The sequence below is a fragment of the Anabrus simplex genome, chromosome 2 (assembly GCF_040414725.1).
Source record: "Anabrus simplex isolate iqAnaSimp1 chromosome 2, ASM4041472v1, whole genome shotgun sequence".
Classification (NCBI taxonomy): domain Eukaryota; kingdom Metazoa; phylum Arthropoda; class Insecta; order Orthoptera; family Tettigoniidae; genus Anabrus; species Anabrus simplex.
The window spans coordinates 18,626,048-18,646,555 of record NC_090266.1 but is presented as its reverse complement, the minus strand read 5'-3'; the positions used below and the strand labels follow the sequence as shown (position 1 = coordinate 18,646,555).

Here is a 20,508-nt window from a genome sequence, read left to right as displayed (position 1 = left end):
GATGCAGCAGTTGCGCAGGAGAGGGTGGCATGGAAAGCTGCATCAAACCAGTCTATGGACTGATGACCCAAAGAACCACAGTGTGATTTTCTGAAATACAAAATGTTTTTGTTTACAGATTTCACTATAACAACGTAACATGTTGCTAGTTTTATTTCACGTCCTCCTTTTGCGCGCTCATTGCAGGTGTTACCGTGTTGGGGTTGTTTGGAAAACTCAGTGGAGGTGCCGTCCTCAGTTCGATATTGTAAACTGCTATCCAATATGCTGACGATGTTACAATAGCGCACTATATTGATTCCACAAAGCGTATGTTACATCAGGCAGTGCTGGTCTTAGAAGATTGGCTCCAGCAAGTACATGGTCGGTAGTGATATTTACTCGCATTATAGGACACACAGCTTCTTAATCTAACATTCTCTCAAATTCATGGGCCTTGTATATGACACACGTTCAACCAACGTATTCTAACAATAGAGATATGAACTTGATGGGGCGCTCACCCTGGTGATTTATTTATGCTATACCAATCTCTAATATGATGTAGACAAGAATATGATTGTATCTTTTGCCAAAGTGGAACTAAAAGGGCTCTACGGAGATTAGATTGCATTGAGTACTAGTGCCATTGGAGCGATGAATTCAACACTCAGTTTAATTTCCCCTTCACATTTGTCGTCAGTACTTATCAGACCGATTTATACTGAAACGATTTAGCTCTTCCAGTTCTCCTCGAGGACGACTACAGTTAATAAACATTCTTCCACTGCTCAATAGCTTCCACTATTTTTTCGATTTCCTTTTTTTACCAACTAATCAACGAAGAATACGCGATTTTTCGTTTTACTAGTGTATGGAAGCCATTACGTCACACCAGCTGGAATAAACTTATCGTAACCGACTCACAGAATATGTATTAAAAAATTGGGTTAATGTACGGCAAACTTATACTGACGGATGAAAAACTCCGTCCGCAGCTGCCGTCGGATGTGCTCTCTACTGCCCCGGCACACTCGTAAATTCTCACTTCCGCCTGATAATGGCCGCGGAAGGAAGCATATTGAATGCTTCCCACCATCAGAATTCTGATTCACATTATCCTTGAGTCAAAAACCCAGGGTTCATATTATCAACATGCTAAAGGAAATCACTGAACTGATCCGACATGGACCTTGTCAAACAAACTGCAGAATGAGACGTACCTTACATCCACTAGAGCCCATATGACCTGAGAAATGAAGAGTGGAACATCGTGGACATCCACCAACCATGGTAGCATCCGCAGTATTGCACATGTGACACCAGAACATACACTTCTAAAGACAACAGTAGAATTTTTTTTTTTTTTTGCTAGTGTCTTTATGTCGCACCGATACAGATAGGTCTTATGGCGGCGATGGGATAGGAAAGGCGTGGAAGTGGTAACGAAGCACAACCCCAGTATTTGCCTGGTGTGAAAACGGGAAACCACGGAAAACCATCTTCAGGGTTGCCGACAGTGGGGCTCGAACCCACTATCTCCCTAACCGCACGGCCATCTCGCCCGGTAACAGCAGAATTACCACCCAGTCTATCAACTAATTCAACTTTGTTCGCTACAAAACGTGCCTCAGTGTACTCCGCTATCCGGACATTTCTGAAGAATACAGGTCTCTATTTATAACACACCCTGTGACAATTTATCATAATAATAATAATAATGTCCGCCTCTCTGGTGTAGTGGTTAACGTGATTAGCTGCCACCCCGGAGGCCCGGGTTCGATTCCCGGTTCTGCCACGAAATTTTAAAAGTGGTACGATGGCTGGAACGGAATCCGCTCTGCCTCGAGAGGTCAACTGAGTAGAGAGGGTTCGATTCCTACCTCAGGCATTCTCGAAGTGGTTTTCCGTGGTTTCCCACTTCTCCTCCAGGCAAATGCCGGGATGGTACCTAAGTTAAGGCCACCGCCACTTCCTTTCCTTCCAATCTTCCCATCCCCAACACAAGGCCCCTGTTCAGCATAGCATGTGAGGCAGCCTGGACGAGGTAATGGCCCTTCCACAGTTGTATCCCTCGACCCAAAGTTTCACGCTCTAAGACACTGCCCCTGAAGTGGTAGAGATGGGATCCCTCGCTGAGTCAGCCGTGGAGGGTAAACAGATTACAAAAGAAATAAAATACCGTAATAATATTATTAGCTTTACGTCCCACAGTCCCCTATCAAAAAAGAGCTCATTGTGTACATGTTATGTATCTGTAATGTTCTTTTTTTCTGTGTATTTCAGAATATGTATCAATGCTGGCTGTATGGTCATCTCCAGGCCGAAAGTCATAAATAAGCTAAAAAGGAAAGAAGAGGAGCACTCCCCTTCTACCTGCTTCAAGTTCAGTAGCTGACCTTGAGAGTCAAGCTCCTTCTTCAATTAAACCTAACCTAATTCGTTGAACGAGACATCGGTCGGTAGAGAAGGGAACGTAAAAACTACAAAGTACAACTCAACCTTCAGTGTTTGTAGGACTTGAACCTACATAGAAGGTGAATTATATTTTGATAATAATAAAAATCAAGTCTGATAAAACATTAAACGCAATACCATACAAGGCGACCATGTCAAATATCCCTTGCGTCTTTATCAACGTCCGCCTCTGTGGTTAGTGTGATTAGCTGCCACCCCCACAGGCCCGGGTTAGATTCCCGGCTCTGCCTCGGAATTTGAAAAGTGGTACAGGGGTTGGAACGGGATCCACTCAGCCTCATGTAGGTCAACTGAGTAGAGGGAGTTCGATTCCAACCTCAGCCATCCTCGAAGTGGTTTTCCGAGGTTTCACACTTCTCCAGGTAAATGGCAGGATGGTGCCGCTTCCAATCTTCCGTCCCCCCACAAGTCCTCAAGCAGGTGCTTCCCAGTTGTTTCCCCGACCCAAAGTCTCACACTCCAGGTGGGATCCCTCGCTGATCCTGGAGGGTGAACGGATTAGAAAGAAAAATGATCAATAGTTTTAAACGAAATATTGTGGAATAAGCTTTTGGAAATAGCATTTAAAAAGGGATTGAATGTCTTTCTCCACTCACTAGTTATAGCAAAGCAAAGTCACCTTCGTACAGGCCATGAAAGCCCTTGGAGTAGATTTACTGGCACTGCGGGACTTAATTACGGCACCTCGTCGCCTCTGAAAACCGTAAAAGTAGTTAGTAGGACGTAACTGAACCCTAGGGACTATTATGAGCATAACTCGCACAAGATGTACGAAGTTCTTTTTAGAGTTATCGCCACAGCAAGGTGTGCCTTGGCCACTGTGTATGTATACCGAAGTTAAAATGCAAAAATGTCCCCGAAAACAGTATAATAGTGGTTAGTGGGACGTAAAGCCGATAAGATTATTATTAATAATGCAAAGATTGCCTAACATGAACATTCTTCTGTCTCCACCAGCCAATTCAATTGTTTTCAGATTTTAGATATTATTTTTTTAAATAACAAATTATGAAAAAGCTGTTGTGTAAACATAAGAACATCACACTCAAAGCTTTAAAACTTCAAGGCACGTAACTGAGTGTCCAATACGTCCTCTAAACTTTATCGGGATGCGCAGTTCATTTTTTCTTTCAGTCTGAGATGGGAGATTTTATCATGATATCAATAGGAATAAAGCATGACTGAAACTTATGGCAGCATAACTTTTAATGCCGTCCGCCTCTGTGATGTAGTGGTTAGTGTGATTAGCTGCCACCCCCACAGGCCCGGGTTAGATTCCCGGCTCTGCCACGAAATTTGAAAAGTGGTACGAGGGCTGGAACGGGGTCCACTCAGCCTCGGGAGGTCAACTGAGTAGAGGGGGGTTCGATTCCCTCCTCATCCATCATGGAAGTGGTTTTCCGTGGTTTCCCACTTTTCCTCCAGGCAAAGGCCGGGATGGTACCTACCTTAAGGCCACGGCCGCTTCCTTCCCTCATCCTTGTCTATCGTTTCCAAACTTCCCATTCCCCAGCAAGGCTCCTGTTCAGCATAGCAGGTGAGGCCGCCTGGACGAGGTACTGGTCATCCTCCTCAGTTGTATCCCCAGACTCAGAGTCTGAAGCTCCAGAACACTGCCCTTGAGGCGGTAGAGGTGGGATCCCTCGCTGAGTCTGAGGGAAAAAGCGACCCTGGAGGGAAAACCTATTACGAACAAATGAACGGACATTTACTACCAAAAACGTAAATCACAAAAGCAAATGACTCATTGAAAGGAGAGTGGAACAGAACACATACAGTTTAATGAGATTCACATACAATACCAAGGGAACTGTTTGGTTTGATGAAACATCACTGCACACCTGCCGCTTTTACATAGGTTGAGTTCCCTCCTTTCTACTAATACAAGCATTTTTTGGTATTTGTTTTACGTCGCACCGACACAGATAGGTCTTATGGCGACGGTGGAATAGGAAAGGGCTATGAGTGGGAATGAATCGGCCCTGGCCTTGATTAAGGTACAGCCCCAGCATTTGCCTGGTGTGAACATGGGAAACCATGGAAAACCATTTTCAGGGCTGCCGACAGCGGAGTTCGAATCCACTATCTCCCGGATGCAAGTTCACAGCTGCGCGCCCCTGACCGCACGGCCAACTTGCCCGGTACAAGCATTTTAAACTTCCATTAAAAAAGATTAAAACTCTATTACGTTGATACAGGCTATTCGTATAGCGCACGAGTTAATAAAACGGGTTTGTAGAGCGTGAAATTCTATTCGTGTCGTCAAAATCTTAATTCTGGTATAAAGTGTTTCATATTAACAGTGCAATTGTCAGCAACGATATGTTAATTGATCACATTGAAAGCCTAAGATAAAGAAAAGAAATGTAGACCATTAGGACTGGGATTCTGTTGATCAGGAACACAACACCTTGATTTCTTTACAGTCCCTTAACGGTACAAGGTTCTGCCGGATGCTCCCCTCCCCGCAACACCAGCGCGCTCTAGCCACGTCTGAAGCTGCAGTCTGTATCGGCAGTAGCTGCGGAACGGTGCAAGTGCTAGGTCTCGGGCTGACCGTGTTCGTACACGTGATTTATATGTAGTTGCTCTTATGTGCAGCGATTCGTGTGTGTGATTTTATTTACAGCACCGTAGAAAGGTGAAGCAAGAAAAACGTCGGATTGTTACGGACGTAAGTATTCAATATTGTGTGGGTTCTAGTTACCTAAACCCTTCCCTTTTCTCAGAGAGTTCAAGCATTACGATGTTAGTGTGAAGCAGTGGTTGACAGCTGGCTTGAAGCAAATATATTTCGTAATTGTTTAAGATCGTTCTCTGCTAAGTTACAGCTCATATATCTTTTACTCTTCTTCCGTAGATAGATATCGCTTATACTACTTACACCTTCCGGGAGTTACGTTATTTGAACATTTTCCCTGGCAGTCTAGATACAGTATCTTGTCGGCTATTTCTCAAACGTTCCCGTCGAACGTCTCACTTTTGCTGGTCAATATTAAAGCTTAAAATGGTCATTGTTCCACGTGTGATATTGTGACATACAGGAAATCTGACGCGAGTTTAGACTACGCTTTGTTCACAGTAAAGTGTAAAACTTGAAGTTAAAACTATCCGACTATGGCGAAGTCTGAATCAAGCCGTACAGGCAGTATAGTCCTTTTCTTTTAGGGCGTATCCCTGACCAAGTTAGACTTCTTGTCTCCCCAGCCAGCTGGATGTCGTATGTTTCAAGCAGGATTTCAACTAAGGTTCAAAATATCTCTGGCTCCTTACTTAAAGGTTCGTGCTCTGGTGGAAAATTGACTCGTTATAAACTGCATTAATATTATAAAACAACACACACAGTACTTGAACGATTTTGTATCATGTCATTGAATAGAAATACTACCTTAATCATAATGTTGTGAACTGAACAGTGTCAGATAACTACACACATAATTAAATTAAAATGAGCCATTTCATCGCGTTGATGAAATATCTACACAGTTGATCATGTCTTCCTACTCATATAGCAATGTAATGTAGGTGTATGGGACTAGTTCCTTTTCTATTGTCACTGGTAATCTACTAATACTGATCATTTACGTACCGTTTAGTAGATCTTTCGCCCATTATACTGTGCAATCTCGGTTTATAGATGGACATTTTATAAGTCAAGAACTGCCTCAGACTTTGTTTACATTGAACTTCGTAACATTACATTTGTATGAGATATATTATTCATATTTTTTATTCTACCGTACTCATAGTTTCTTAGTCATTTTGTCATGATCCGAAAGTCTGAGTCGACCTTCCGAGTGAAGTGAACCGGACTCGAAGTGGGGAAGTTTGAACCACATCACCGGTGCTGAGGGGAGAAGCTTCCGAATCACAGCTTGTAGTAAGGAACCCACACCAGGATTACTTGATACAGGAACTGGAAGAGTTGTTCTGTGGGTGATTTCCGACAAACTGGGCAAGGCAGACTTGCGAGTAAGGAGACGAGCTGGTCTGAAATGTCATTGATGATGCTTGTTGTTTTAAGGGGCCTAACATCGAAGGTCATCGGCCCTGAAATGTCATTAGTAGACGAATTATGGAAGATCATAATATAAAGTTGGAAGGATTGGAATAACTTATCGCCGGGCTGAGTGGCTGACCACATCTTGGCATGTTCAATCCTGAGTATTTGAAGGTGCCCAAATACGTCAGCCTCGTGTCTGTAGATTTGTTGGCATTTAAGAGAACTCCTGAGGGACTAAATTCCGGCACCTCGGCGTCTCCGAAGAACTTAGAAATTAGTTAGTGGGACGTAAAACAAATAATATTATTATAAATTAAATGCTCTACACAAATTAGTCGGTCTTTCTCCATTTCTATTTGCTCTTGTGTGAGTAGGATATTCTCCGCCTACTTTAAGAAGCATATTTTCCTGAAAGTAGTTCGATGTTTCCTTCAGGTAGTCTAATGTTTTGTGTTCCTTGCTATGGTTATAGGAGCATGTCAATTAGAGTATACATTTTCGTTCGCGCAGGGTATTTTCTGAAGGTGCAAAGAAATTAGTTGTGATAGTTCACGGTGGATGTGAGTTGTGACCCGGATACCCTTTGAATATGCGGTAGTTTTCAGATTCTGTGAACCTAGTTTCCTGTAGTGTTATAATGGAGATGTTCTGTTAATCTAAAATTTTAGTTAAACGTTTATTTTCAACTTTCAAAGGGTTATTTTCATTTCATCTGCCAAGAAAATTCTTCTGTTTCGATTTGAATTTTAACGGTAAGTTATTAGAAGGTCCTGATTACTTCTTACATTTTGATTTGAGTTCTCCAGAATCTTTCGACCCCAATTCCGCTGCTCACGGTGACGGAGGCTGCCTCCTGGAGTCGTTCTTCATGGGATAGTTACTTCAACTTCAAAGGGTAGATGTTAATTTCTTCGAATTCTTTATTCCTTTAATATATAATATTCGAGGGTCGAGTCATAAGTCATGGCAACTACGTTTTTTCTCGCGAAGAGGAGATAACACGGAAAATCTAAGATAAGCATTTGGAAATATAGGGCATGTACCTATGCATAGTGCCTGAAGACAAATTCTGACTTCAGGTAAACATTGTTTTATTATGGTATAGTCAGCAAATACACAAGACTAGGTACAGACGTGCACATTAATGGTGTCCCGTCATAAACAATCAACACTGCCCCACTCCAGCACTGAAAAAAAGGGGCGAGAGTGAAGGGGTAGTGTTGAAGGCACAGTGACTCACCTTCTCGCTTAACGCATGGATTGCTTGCAGACAGCCCGCTACAAGACTTCGTTGTGATCGAAATGGGCACAGTGGCGGATGTATTGAGGTACAGCATTAGGTTACCTACTCGTCCGGCCCCGCGATGTACGGGGCAACGCGTCCGGCCGCCCCGGGTTCGATTCCCGGCCGGGTCAGGGGGGTTTTAATTGTAAATGATTATATCCCTGGCCTGGGGACTGCGTGTTTGTGTCGTCCTTAACGTTTCTCACGTTCAACACTCAACACTGCCGCAATTCCAATCACATGCAGGTTCATATATTGTGCAAGTAGGGGCAAAAGAACTCTATAGGCCGACGCCCCGAACAAATAGCATTTTAACATAAAAAATTAAAAAGTAGCCTACTCTGTTAATTACAGTATTAAGAGATAAAGGAAGTGTTTTAGCCGAAAAGTATTTTATACTAGTTAGGAATATTTTGTAGCTGCGTTGTATCGGGTCTACCAATCCTTCACCTCGTTCTTGCCATATTTCTATCCATCTCCAAACTGTCTTAAGACTGCATGGTATTGCTTGTGCTATTGATTGGGGGACCATGTGAGCCTCTCACATGCCAATAATACGGCATCGATGCACCTGTTTTAGGATAGGAGCCATCTTATTACAATGCTACAGTATAACGCCGGAATACACACACTGTATTCAGCGCTACCTGTTCACTCCCTTCCCTTCCTTTTCAGTACTGAAGTGGCCTTCAACACTATCCCTTTACTCTCTCCCCTCCTTTTCAGTACTGGAGTGGGGCAGTGTTGATTGTTTATGTCGGGACACCATTAATGTTCGTGCGTGTACAAAGGACAGGTCTCCACTGATTACAGACCTTCGAAATAATCACCCAAGGTTTCCACTGTGGTTGCCAGCGGTGGGGCAGGCGCTGAATACCATTCGCTGCATGTGTATCGCTAACGTGTGACACCTCTCTCCGGAATGCTGTTACGATGTCCTCTTTGTTAGCAAACCGTTGTCCACGTAATGGCTTCTTGACTTTGATGATTAGATGATAGTCACACACCTAATGCTTCCCGCAGCTCTGCATGGCATGGCGTGCATTTCTGCCGCGGAGAACTGCTATTTTAATATACGATCGTTGCCCCTGCTTGTTGACTTCCATTTCGTGACGCTCTCACTCACACACTGAACTTGGGGGCATGCTTAGACCCATACTGTTGATTACATACACCATCTAGTGGCATCATACGCAACTACATACCGTACGTTTCCAAATGAATATCTTAGATTTTCCGTGTTGTATCCTGTTGGCGAGAAAAAAAATTAGTTGTCGTGACTTATGACTCGACGTCCGTACAAATCTATCTACAGAAGCATTCCATAAATACTTCCTAGTCCAAGCCTTATCCTCCACGGTATTATTAGGCCTATGATTATTATTTTTTATTTATCCTAATATTCACATTTTCAAATATACCAATTAGCTCTATTACAGAAACTAATATTTTTCACATTTGTAATTTGTTTTGCTTTGTTATTAAAAATGGGAGCCCCAGGGAGTTCTTCCCCTCGGCCTGTCGAGTTCGTGTTAGTCGTGCTTCTAGTCTCTACGAATTCTCATCACTACACTCGACTGAACTGATATTTGGGGAATTTTCCTGATTGTCGATCGCACTTCGATGAAGATGATGTTATTATTATTATTATTATTATTATTATTATTATTATTATTATTATTATTATTATTATTATTATTAAGTTGGCTGTCCTCTTCCTGCTATTTGACGCGAGACTCTACAAGCTCGCACGTTTTCTGACATATGTCGCTCGCATTTAAGGACCCTTAAATTGCGACTGATTAGGTTAGAAAAGGACTCACAATATGGAACTTCACTCCATGTAGCCACTTAACAGGGTTGTATATCAAACTAATCGCTCAGTGAAACTAATTGGTAACTTAGTGGAAATTCTTGTGCCAATAAAATTATCTGAAAACCAAGGTGATAGGCGGAGAGTATCTGCACCATACTTCAATATTAATGTAGGACCATTGAAAGGGCAATAATCACTATAAATAAACCGATGGACGCGATTGAAACCTGGAATGGAGAGCGACTCCGAACACCGGACTCACGACTTCAAGTTACTGCACATTTGCCCATTGGGTTTTTCAAGAGTGTTGTAGAATGAACTATGGTATCGTTAACGAAGACGATAAGCGTAATGGTGTAGTTGAAATAAAATCCAACGTGTCGTGAGAATGTATCGGCATAGCAGACCACGGGCATTTAATTTCACATCTTTATTTGTCGTGATCAGGAAATTGATAAACAGATATCGATGGTAAATCATTACGATTTGCACATGAACGATGAAAACAAATCTAATATTGGTGAATCCACTAATATCATTCGAACATAGATTAAACCATTAAAATCCTCCATGGCTCAGACGGCAGCGCGTCGGTCTCTCACCGCTGGATTCCGTGGTTCAAATCCCGGTCACTCCATGTGAGATTTGTGCTAGACAAAGCGGAGGAGGGACAGGTACTCCGGTTTTCCCTGTCATCCTTCATTCCAGCAACACTCTCATCTGTCAGTCATTCATCATTGCCCCAGAGGCAGCCGGCACAATTCCTATCCTCGCTGCAAGATGGGGGCTTCATTCATTCCATTCCTGACCCGGTCACTGACTGGAAAACAGGTTGTTGGTTTTCATTATAATTCGCTCTGGCCATCAAGGACCACGTTAGGTCTTGTTGCATTATTATTATTATTATTATTATTATTATTATTATTATTATTATTATTATTATTATTATTACTACTATTATTATTATACACACCAGCCCTCGTAGGCCTTGGCCTACGAAGTGACGTCTGCCCAGCTCGAAGGCCAATAGATTACGAGGTGACGTGTGTTCCTAGACCCGGACTCTACAAACTGCGGACGCGGCTGTTATGACGCACAATGATTGGTTGTACAATCATACTCTAAGCACTCGCTTTTTTTTCTATTTAATGTCATTGAATTTTAAAGAAATTAAATGATTCGTGGCGTCGATCTCTGTCGACATCATGTCCCCAGGCCAGGGGTTATTATAATTTACAATTAAAAATCCCTGACCTGGGCGGGAATTGAACCCGGGGCCGCCGGGTGACAGGAGAACGCGTTACCCTCTACATTCAGATAGTTGTTTCATTCTCCCCGTGAGGGGAGCGGGCCACCAGTCCAACAAAGGGACTCTTTGGCCGATTACATGTACAAATGTTGTATATGAGTGTGTGCTAATAGCACACGTTTTACTAAAGTTTAAAAAAAAGTCTTCTTTTGTAGAACACATCAGCAGAAATGAAAGTCTGTTTCTTGAAGCACGAAGCACTACAAACTTAACATAAGAACAGTAAACATTGTTTTCTTGAAGAGAGAGAATATGGAATGAAATTATAAACAAGATCGGAATTTAAATGTACAAGCAATGACATAATATTATTAACCAATTCTTGTCCAAGTGAAAATGCCATTCGTCATAAGTTCTGAGAGGTCACACATACGCTGAACACAAATGTAATCAGAGATGGCGGTGGTATCGCCATTAATTCCACTAAATGTGTAAGGTGGCAATGGAAAAATAACCGGAATAAGAACCTCAGTCAGAATTGTGCGATCTGAAGTGGTCCATAACTTTATGTGCGTTTAGCTTTAGCTGTGGGCTGAGGTCGATGGTGGGGCCGATGACCTTCAATGTTAGGCCCCTTAAAACACCAAGCATCATCATCATCATCGAGGTCGATGGTGGGGAGAGGTGTTTGATAAGAGGTGTTGGTTGGTTTGTAAGGATGGCGGTGGCGAGAGGAGAAAGGCTAATTGCTTCTAAAGGTTCAGATGAGCTGCGGGAGACAGCATTCTGTAAATAGCGAAGACGAATAGAATGTAGATGGGAAAGGATTGTTGAGAATGTATAAAGGTTATTTACTAGTTCGAGTCTAGTTTCTGGTCTGAGGCGATAAGCCAGTCGGATGGCGTGACGGTCTAGTTTTAATATGTCGAGGTATCGGAGAAGGGAGGCAGAAATCCAGAATAAGGAGGCGTACGTAATAACAGGTCGAACAAAAGCTTTCTACGTATTAATAATCTGTGTTGCTTTTAATCCCCAGGTTTGACCTAACAACCAGCGGAGGAGGTGAAACTTGCGGGATGCCTTTTTGTAAATCTGGTCCAAATATATATTTCATTTTAAATTATTTTGAAAAGTAATGCCTAGGTAGGTAAGAGTGGTGGTTTCGGTAAGGGGTTGATCATGTAAGGATAGGTAAATTTGGTTAGTAGGACGGCATCTACGGAAAATTATAAATTGTGTTTTTCTTACATTGATTTTGATGTGCCAAAGATTCAGCCATTGTTCGAGCTCATTTAAGTAGGTTTGTAATCGGGATTACAGGGATCGTTTATTAGTTCCTAGAGCCAGTATTGCTATGTCATCAGCAAATTGATAAAATCTGAGTGGGGGAAGAGTTTGGGGCATATCGATACAAAACAAGATATACAAAAGCGGTGACAATGGACTACCTTGTAGAACTCCTGATTTAATAGGAAAGGTGTAGGATAATGTATTATGGATATTGATTTGGGCTGTGTGGGATTTAAAAAAGTTGGCGAGGAAACGGATGATCGTCATAGGTAGCGGGAGGTGTCGAAGTTTAAATATCAGTCCGTCGATCCATACCTTGTCCAAGGATTTCTCAACGTCTAGACTGATAGGGGCTGCACGGTTTTTGGGAGGAAAATATTTTGTGAGGGATGCAGAGATATGAAAGAGGTGGTCATGTGTGGAGTGCTGAGGACGGAAACCGGCTTGCGATTGTGGTATGAGATGGAGGGAGTTGAGATAGGAATGTATACGGCGTGCGAGGATGGTTTCTAAGATATTTGAATACACTGTTAGAAGGCTGATAGGACGATATGAATTTGGGAGGGATGGTAGTTTTTTAGTTTTTAAAAATAACAGTATAGTAGCATGTCCCCATGGGCAGGAAAGAATCCATTATGGAGAATGATAGTATATACTGCACTTAGGAGTTGTAGGAAGGGATGTGGAGCTTCTTTGATGTGTCGGTAAGTAATCTGATCTAGACCAGGGGCAGTGTTCTTTTTGGTCCTGAGTATGTCTTTTATTTCCTGTACTGTAATAGGAGCATTTAGGGGATGTTGGGAATCAAGGGCGGAAGGAGTTTCAAAGCTAGGTCGAAGAGGAGGTTGAGTGATATCCGCATATTCGGTTATAACAGCGTGGTCAGGATGGTAGAAATGGGGGTCGGAAGACGGCGAGAAAATTACTCTATAATGATCTGCGAAAATGTCGGCCTTTACTTTCGGATCACTGGGTGCGGATTTGTTATGTATTATTGGATAATGGGGGTAGGATTTCTTTATGTGTGTCAGTTGTTTTAATTTGGTCCAATATTTGCGAGTATCAGTCGTGTTGGATAATTCAGTGCAAGTATTTGCCCAGGCTTTTCTTTTCATAGCCTTGATGAATGAACGAGCATGTCTAAGGGTAGTTCTATGTTCGCGGAGGGTATTTGGGTCACGGGTGCGGAGTTATGCCTTGTAAAGGTCCTAGGAATATTTTAATAGCTGGAGTGCTTTAGGTGGGAGAGGAGGTTTGGAGGGATGGGAGGTGTGGCGAGGAATATGGAGTCTGTCGGCAGTAATTAGTGCGAATTCTAATGTCTTAATTACGTCATGCAATCCATGCGGTGATGTATGTGGGTCAGTATTGCGTATTATATCTGTTATTGTTTGCCTGTATGCTACGCAATCGGTTCGATTATACTGTCTGACTGGTGGAGGACGTCGGGTATGTCGGTATGGTTTGGTTAGGACATTTGTGCCGGTTAATAGGGCAGGAACATGGTCACTGCCGATTGAAGGAAGCATAGTGGTGTCACAGTTCGTTGCTAGGTTAGGGGTTAGGATTAGAATGTCAGGGGTCGTTTGTGATATAGGGCGGGTGGGGGAGGGGAAGGGTAAGTCAACACCCCGGATATCATGTAATAGTTGGTCGTAGATGGTTTGTTGTTGCTGCGTATATGACGTAATGTTAAGAATCTGCGATAATAATGTACGTACTGTATTTACGATCTATGTATTCCACAAATTCGGTTGGTGGGGAAGAACCTGGAGGTATATAAATTGTTCCTAGAGCTATTATTTGATTTCCAATCGTGACTTCTGTAATTAAGTTTTCAGATGGATATTCATTTAGAGGATGATAATGTTGTTGTGAGGGAGTGTATTGATGAATGCTAATAGCTAGCCCTCCGCGGCCTCTGGTGGGGCGATCGGAGCGGTAGAAAGTATGGTTTTTAAATTTTGGACTTTGTTTCCTTGTTAAAAGTGTTTCATTAAAAATTATGATATCCGGTTTGTGTTGATCTCTCTGCAGATCCAGCAGCGAGCGCTTGGCCCTCAAAGAACATACATTACCGTAATACATTTTCATTTACTACAATAGTGGACTAGGATCAAGGGGAAAAAAGGCACAGTGCATTCTTGTCCCAGAGAACGTTGCTTCCAAGTGAGTCTGGAAGATCAATCGCGCCGTTAACTGGACCTGATACACAATATTAGGGCGTTGGAAAGGGAGAACATTCTGGAGCACCATAGTGATGAATGTTCTCAGTGGACGGAGGGGGAAGAGTGGAAGAGGAAGGCGGGGTAGAAAGGTCAATGGGAGTGATAGGCAGCACAGTTTCTGGTTGAGTGGGGGAAGGTTGAGGTTTACTCTTGCATTTAACTGAAAATGTTGGATGAGTTTCGCCGCAGGTGCTGCATTTGGGTGATCCCTTATTCATACAAGCATGTGAGGCGTGTTGACCACTACAAATCGCACATACCTGATCGAGAAAGCACTGTGCAGTAGTAGGATGATCATAGGATTGACAGCGATCTCAGCGCCTGCGCTGTGGTGGCGATGAGCGGGAGGCCTCCACACGATGTTGCTTCACGTAGATCAGCACACCATCCCTCAGTAGCTGGTCTAATGTTGCAATATCCCAGGACAGGATACGCATCAGCGAGGTCGGTCCGTTGGCATTCCGGATACGAATGACCCGGAAGATTTGATGTCCCTGCTGCTGGAGTTGGGCAGCAACCACGTCCTCAGTGTAACTGCGATCGACCCCGTATGCCACCACTGACAAGGTGGGGGCTGGACGCGAAGGTGGTTAGTTTCGCCGTGGTTGTTGAGCCAGGTTCTGTGCTGCAGCATGCTTTCCAAAAGTGCTGTGTAGAATGGTCTAGAAGTTTTGATATTGCAGCCGTCTTTGCTCCATTGAATTTCTAGATTATATGGTGTTGGGCAGAAACTTGGTGATAATATGGTAGATTGCTTTCGGATGGTTGATGTCCGGGTTCAGATGCCTCAACTTCAATATGTAGAATGGGGAAGGTAGACCGGTGTTTTTTGCTGTGCCACTGCGCTGTCGTACTTGGTAGGGAAGTGCAGGATTGTTTGCTGCCTCTGCATAGCTTCTAATATTTGATGGCATGAATTCCGGAGACTGGTTCCCAGGTGGTAAATGGAAAGGTGCTATAATATCACTCTCTTTGATGTTTAGAAGTGATATACCGCTTGGAGATGCTTCGGGATTGGCTGACAGTGTTGTATAGGTATTGCCAGTCGATGCACGGGACCTGTCATCCTCAGGAGCAATGGCGATCTTCTTACGATGAGTGGGACTCGGAGAATCGTTGGATTCAAGACTCCTTGCTTGTTTTATTGTTTCCTCGTCCATCACGGTTTGTTGTCCCCGTGGTGGTGGTGGTGGTGGTGGTGGTGGTGTAGTACTTACGGACGCCATGAATGTTTTACCCGCAGCTGGTAAATTTTCGTCGGATGGTGCCCGCTGTTGATCTGCTGCTGATATACAGGTATTGCCGTTCGTAGCTGTTGCCATACAGTACACAAGTAGCTGGAATCGATGTTCCCCCTACACCGTGGGGCGGGACTCATTGAAGTTAATATTGGCGATTACGTAAAAGTATACTGTCAGATTAATGTTACCACTACTATTACCGTCATCATCATCATCATCATTGTCATCATCGCCAAAATAGACCTATAACATTATCACCAACGATGAGAATATCCCGAAACAATATTTTATGTTTGCTGACTAATAATCCTCTTGTATTCATCGTATCACAAGTTACCAAGGGAGGAACGTGGAACTATAATTCCAAGCAGTTCCGACAATAGTTGTTAGATGGCGTCAGTGCATCCGTGGAGTCGACAATGGAGTCGAGAGTGTCTGTTGTAGAGGTAGCAGACTCGACTCTTCGCGACTCCGTTCGCAGCCGATCCCTAGCCTGAAGAATGTTGTGATTGGGTCCCGACTCGCAGAAGGGTCCGGATAATGTTTTTGGACGACTGTAACTTCTTTCATCGGCTATGGAACACGGCGTGGAAATGGCGGGATCGTTACCGCCTCAGAATTGGTGAACATTTACAATGATGAAACAAATATAAAATACGCTGCTTTCTCGCGTTACCATCAGCGAATACGAGGTAAGTTAGAAGCAAATATTACGTAAGATTATTTTGATCAACGCCGCACGTAAACGTTCCGAGACCCTACTTCATATATCCTTTCGTAATAGTTTTCCTTTTAGCGAATTACTCAGTTTTCCCCCATTCAATGGCTCATGATGGTGATTTTCGAAATTTCTGAACAAACAGTTTTCTAAATTAACTCTAATACTGGAGTACAGCAAATCCATTGTTGAAACCCACCATTCGAAGTCTTAAGGAATTGGAACTTGCAATAATTTACTACGATTACTGGCTTGTGGTGCAGTGCGGTGTGTTTTCCACTCCGAAGAGAGAGCTCTATCGAAAACACAAATCCAGGCTCTAATTTACCGACATCAACACTCAGTTTATATAGCTTATATAGACCATCGTGTGGACTTGGCACTATTTTACGGTCGAATGCCCTTCCTGACGCTATTGGCAGGGCGGCACACACCCGAACACCCAAGCGCGAGTCAGAAGATTTAACCACACATGGTCAAAATCCCGGGACACGGTAAACGGCGGGAGTAACTGTAGGTCATTGTGGTCGTGAGACACCCTGCTTTCCTTGTCGGGTGCACTGGCGGGCATGTCCCAACTCCAGCTGCTCTCCCGGTCTCTGCAAACTGTTGAAATTGTTATTTTTATTACTGCGGCGCAAATGTTCTGGGTAATATATTGCGATCCTCGCCTTTAAATGTATATCTACCTATTCAACATGCAGTCATTATCCTATGGAACCGTTGATTTGGCTCAGAAATTTACAGCATTGTCTGTTGGATTATTGTTAACTAGTTGAAGTACAGCAATGAATAACATAGGCCTAGGTGACGTCTTTATGCGTGTTCCTAGATGCTTCACTAGTACACAGAACTCATGTTATCTGCTCTTGCTGTTTTACCTGAGGCTTACAAGGGAGAAAGGCAAGTGTAAACGTGCGAAGGAGTTAATGTGCTGGGTGTACAGTATGATATGGGAACACACTTGTCCTAACTCAGTCCTATCGTTCTGGGTGTAAGTCGCCTAGCTATCACCCATTACTGCGAGTCCCGTTAAGCATGACCTTGAGGTTACATGTGACATAAGTGGCACTGTTTCTTGCTGATGGCCACGGAGAGATCTTTATCATTGCCTGGGGTCACTGGCAGGAAATTGTATACTATCCATGCAGTTCGCTACGAAATTGGGCGTGTTAAAGGTTACAAACAATGCTCAGGACGGTAGTCTTTTAGATAGTGCGCCGTCGGTTACCCGCTACATGAATAAGTCTTGCATTTATTCTAAATGAGTTTTGCTCTTCACAAATTCTCGTCCACAATTGAAAATTTTCATGAACGTTACTGTGCAATGTGTTGAGTTGAACTGTAGTATTCATAATAATAATAATAATAATAATAATAATAATAATAATAATAATATGACGTTAGCTACCGTGTGTTGCATTTTGATTTGAATGCCAGTTCTTACCACGTGACTAGGTGTCACAGAGTGGGAGCTACCGCAGTATAGGGATCTCCGATCCTTCAACATGGACTCCTCCCTGCCCTAGGGTGAGAAATTCGCCGTTAACTTGGAGTGACGCCACACTTGTACTATTTTGGGAGAACTTCATATGAGCAGAAAGTTTGTCTGGGTTTGATCAATGTCGTTAGCTAATCAAACCCAGGCGATTAGATTTCGACGTCGCACCTGCGAAAACCGCTGCGATGATATGTTGGAGAAATCCTGACCCCCAGCAGATCTATAGACTATATATTAAATAAGTTTTGTCTTTACATTGTCCAGAACTTAAAGGAATTGTATTTCTGTATCGGTCGTGTCCACAGTAACAAGGAAATGCACTCTTTAAGTTTCCGTAATTTCTGTGTGTACACGCATCACGAAAAAGCAGCTGAAGAGAATTTCATGGAAACCAGTATGTAAAGTCAGAGGATAAGTCGCTACAATCTAGGCCGTAAATAATTTTATTCACTCGGAGTGAAATGGTAGTTTAGGGGATGGCCTTAAATTTAATTCTCAAATAGTTGTTATTAGTGGTCCTATCGATATTTATATATTTTATTTATTTAAGGTGTTGTAAAGGTCTCTAGATTTAGTTTGAACTTGGTTATTATTGCAGGAAATTTTATTTATTTAAAGTGTATTTGTTGTATATTATGTTTTATTGAATCATCTTCAATTGGGAAGATAATCTGTTGATAAATAAATCTACTGCATAACTTAAGTTATATAGCATTAAACTTCCGATCATTTATGTCTTACCGGCTATGATGAGAGATATTCATGAATTTGGATTTTTGTTGCTAAGTCCATATCAGCGCCGAGCCAGAAAAAAATGGGTAAACAGATTTTAATGAAAATCGGCAAGTCGGACATAAGGAACTAACAGTCTACGCTAGAAATTATTTTACAAGATGTCCTTAAATCACAGAATCGGAAGAAAATAAATGAGAAGGCCTACAACATAGATGTTTTGAGTGTCCTAGTGGGTTCTGAGTACCTCGTATCGGCATGTCCAGTGATGTATTCACTGCACTTGTTCGTATACTCATGTTCATAAAAAACAGAATACCTTGAAAGACTAGAGATAGGAAGTTCATATTCATAGGACATGTTCATTAGTATGTTCTGCAGAAACGATTAGCATTTCAGTCGCCAGCATGTGTCCTGTTGCCTAGTAGGCACTTGGTACTCCATGGGCATTGATAACTTGTTCCATGCATGATGGCATCGACGCGTATAAGGCGCGAATGGCGTCGTGATATATAGCCATTCATACTGCATTCACCTGGTTCCACAATTCACGTTTGGTGGTTGCATTGGGTCACAGTGCCACACCCGTCGTTTCACCATATCCCACACATTTTCGATTGGCGACAAGTCCGGTGATCGGGCGGGCCAGAACAACAGTCTGACATCCTGCAACAACAAGAAGGCACGTAGTCGCGCATTGCCCTGCTGAAATATAGCGTCTGGGGGTGTCGTGCAGAAAGGATACGGTTACGGGTCGCAGGATGTCATTCATGTAGGTCAGAGTGGTCACGCACCAACTGTGATTTGTGGTTTTACCCAATAGCACCCCACACCATAAGGCCTTCAGTTGGGTCTGTATGACTTATGCGAATTCAATGTGATGCTTCTCCCCCTGTTTGGGGCGAACCGAAATGCGGCCATCACTTTCAAACAAACAGAACCTGGATCCGTCCGAAAACACTATCTGCTGCCATTCCTGTTCCCAGCGACATCGTTCCATACACCATTGCAGTCTAGCATGTTTATGCACATTAGTTAAAGGTAGGCGGAGAAGTGGATGACGCTCCGGTAACCCAGACCGTAATAAAAGGCGACAGACTGTCACTCCTGATAATGTACGATGCGTTACACTGTTCCACTGTTGCGCCAGAGCCGAGGACGACGCAGATCTGTCATGCATTACCATTCGGATGAGGTGGCTACCTTCTCGGGGGAGAGTCTGATTGATGCAACCAGACCCATCTCGTCGTGTTCTATGGCCTTCTGTGAACCATTTTGCACACACCCGTTGCACTGCTGACACACGTCTTCCCACACGAGCAGCAATTTTCCGGATGGATGCACCACGTTCTCTCATGGCAGTAATGCGCCGTCTTTCAAACTCACTCATTTGACGGTACGGGTCTCGCATACGTCTGCGAGGTAATCTGCATGTCTGCTCAAGTCACACTGATTCATTATTTCAGTTTATAGCGATAACGAGAGCCGCAGACACATTTTACCATTCGATGGTGGTGCGCCGAGATATCGATGTGGACCCTGAACCTGAGGACCGACATGGGTCAAATGGTAACAATTTCTTTAGAGCATACTAATGCACATGTCCTATGGATATGAACTTTCTATCTCTAGTCTTTCAAGGTGTTTTCGTTTTTACGAACATTAGTATATATAGCAGGAACTGTCTCTCTTAGGCCGATGGCCTAGGTGTTAGGCTCCGTAAACAAAAAACAGTCAAGAAAGTTTTCAAAACAAAGAACAGAACTGACACAATGTAACACAGAAACAGGTTTCCTTGAGCATGCTGTACGTTGTTTGGACTCGTCGCTGGAAAAAACCGTATTTTAGAGACTGTTTCCTTTTTAATTGGAAATTTTGGCGTGTTGTTGTTTTCTTAAATGTCTGCTGTGAACTTTGGTCACTTTTTAAATAAACTGGCGGAAAATTAATACCCAACACCAAGGAGGAATTCTAGGCCTACTAGATAA

The 20,508-nt window shown here is 43.0% G+C and overlaps 1 protein-coding gene across 6 annotated transcripts in view; it reads left to right on the top strand.

The window, feature by feature from the left end:
* The first annotated feature begins 4,976 nt into the window (after nucleotides 1–4,976).
* LOC136863890 (uncharacterized) overlaps nucleotides 4,977–20,508 on the top strand; it is a 446,082-nt gene continuing 430,550 nt past the window's right edge. For all 6 annotated transcript variants that reach the window (XM_067140290.2, XM_067140287.2, XM_067140285.2 and 3 more), the window contains exon 1: nucleotides 4,977–5,131. The gene's annotated coding sequence lies outside the window, so the exon portion shown is untranslated. The remainder of the gene's footprint in view (nucleotides 5,132–20,508) is intronic.